Source organism: Ranitomeya imitator, chromosome 3 (genome assembly GCF_032444005.1).
Source record: "Ranitomeya imitator isolate aRanImi1 chromosome 3, aRanImi1.pri, whole genome shotgun sequence".
Taxonomy (NCBI): domain Eukaryota; kingdom Metazoa; phylum Chordata; class Amphibia; order Anura; family Dendrobatidae; genus Ranitomeya; species Ranitomeya imitator.
Window position 1 is genome coordinate 790,672,598 of NC_091284.1, and position 2,765 is coordinate 790,675,362.

The following is a 2,765-nucleotide window of genomic DNA, read 5'->3' on the forward strand; positions in this document are numbered from 1 at the left end:
TGTAGTGGACAATTTGACCTTGTCCCAGGAGAAGGCTCAACGTTTCACTAATCGCAGACGCCGTGTGGGTCCCCGACTTCGTGTTGGGGATCTGGTTTGGTTATCTTCTCGTCATATTCCTATGAAGGTTTGCTCTCCGAAGTTTAAACCTTGTTTCATTGGTCCTTATAGGATTTCTGAGGTTATTAATCCTGTGTCTTTTCGTCTGACCCTCCCAGATTCTTTTTTCATACATAACGTCTTCCATAGGTCATTGTTGCGGAGATACGTGGCACCTATGGTTCCATCTGTTGACCCTCCTGCCCCGGTTTTGGTGGAGGGGGAATTGGAGTATATTGTGGAGAAGATTTTGGATTCTCGTGTTTCAAGACGGAAACTCCAGTATCTGGTTAAATGGAAGGGTTATGCTCAGGAGGATAATTCCTGGGTTTTTACCTCTGATGTCCATGCTCCCGATCTTGTTCGTGCCTTTCATGTGGCTCATCCTGGTCGGCCTGGGGGCTCTGGTGAGGGTTCGGTGACCCCTCCTCAAGGGGGGGGTACTGTTGTGAATTCTGTGGCAGAGCTCCCTCCTGTGGTCACAAGTGGTACTTCAGCTGATTCTCTCTGGGAGCTTCCGTTTGTGGAGGAAACTGGTACTGCTGCTTCTGAGTTTCCTCCCTCAGGTGATCTGGTGAGGTCGTTAGGTGCTTCTCTACTTAACCCCACCTAATGCTTTGATTCATGCTTCCTGTCAATGTTCCAGTGTTGGACTTGTGTTTCTCTGGATCATTCCTGTGGCCTGCTGCTCTGCATAGCTAAGTGCTTCTTTGCTATTTGTTGCTATTTTTTCTGTCCAGCTTGTCTATTTGTTTTGCTGGAAGCTCTGGGACGCAAAGGGTGTACCTCCGTGCCGTTAGTTCGGTACGGAGGGTCTTTTTGCCCCTTTGCGTGGTTTTCTTTAGGGTTTTGTGTAGACCACAAAGTTATCTTTCCTATCCTCGTTCTGTCTAGAATATCGGGCCTCACTTTGCTGAATCTATTTCATCCCTACGTTTGTCTTTTCATCTTACTCACAGTCATTATATGTGGGCGGCTGCCTTTTCCTTTGGGGTATTTCTCTGAGGCAAGGTAGGCTTATTTTTTCTATCTTCAGGCTAGTTAGTTTCTCAGGCTGTGCCGAGTTGCATAGGTAGCGTTAGGCGCAATCCACGGCTGCCTCTAGTTGTGTTTGGAGAGGATCAGGGATTGCGGTCTGCAGAGTTCCCACGTCTCAGAGCTCGTTCTATTATTTTGGGTTATTGTCAGATCACTGTATGTGCTCTGACCTCCATGTCCGTTGTGATACTGAATTGCCTTTCACAACAGTTTATGGCCCCCATAAGATGCTCCAAAGTATATGCCCCTTATGCTGCTCCATTATGGTTGATGGCCCCCATAAGATGCTCCACAGTATATGCCCTGTATGCTGCTCCATTATGGTTGATGGCCCCCATAAGATGCGCCATAGTATATGCCCCTTATACTGCTCCATAAATGTTGATGGCCCCCATAAGATGCTCCACAGTATATGCCCCGTATACTGCTGCGATATATAAAAAAAAAAATAACATACTCACCTATCGTCGCTGGTCGCCGAGTGCTGGGGGGCCTGAGCAGGCAGGGACACCGGCGCGCTGTGGGGGTCAGGTGCCGGAGTTGCCGCTAGCTCAGGCCCCCGACACTTGCTATAGTCACCTGGCCCTGATCCAGCACTGCGTGCCGCTCCGTGTTCCGGGTCCTCTGGCTGTGACTGTTCAGTCAGAGGGCATTGCGCATTAAGCGCGTCATCGTGCCCTCTGAACTGTGAACGTCACAGGCAGAGGACCCGGAAGATGGAGCGGCGCGCAGCGCTGGAACGGGCCAGGTGACTATAGCATACTCACCCTCCTGCCACGTCCCTGCTTCTCCGTTGGAGATCGCGGTGTGCGTTCAGTGCTTACACATACCGCGATCTCCTGGGCTGCATCACTCTGTGGGGTCAAGACTGTGCTGGCGCTTGCACTTGCGCAGTCTATAAAGGCTTCGGGCAGAGTGACGCTCCCAGCCTTATATTATATATATATATATATATATATATATATATATATATATATATATTGTAGGGATTGTACTCGCTCAGGTGCGGCGGATGACACTCTGGAGGCACGTTTCATTAAAAGTTCACAGGTTTATTGCTCCATAAACCACATAGCAACAGGAACAACAGGTAAACAGTCTTACTTCAGACAGTTGAATCCTCAATGTCCATATTAAAGCTCCGCTCTCTCTCAGACCTGTAGGCATACAGGCTGTGCCATGTCCAGCACGTAGGCTCTCCAGCCTAAATATGGGCTCTGTGTGCTGTTCAGGACGTCTGTCCTCACTTGGAACCGTCCAACACACAAGCCACTCAGCCAGCCAGGACACATGGAAGTGTGTCCACCCACCCTGACAGACTCCCAAACACACTCACCACATGGGCTACACACACCTCTTTACATAAGTGTAACCACACCCAGATACCGGTCACATGGCCAGTCAGGTGAGTGTGACATTACCACAGGTCCTTCAACACAAAACCATCTTAGGTATTCAAACATGCCTCTTAGGGTGGGTTTGTAGGTGACTGAACCCACCCATCTCTCCAATCACCTGGAAGCCTTCCCAATGTAAACAAATCCCTCAGCAGTAGATCTGCTTGAGCAAAACATACCCAGGCTTCCATCACAGGGCCACCCACCTCTGCGATACATACCGTCCATTAA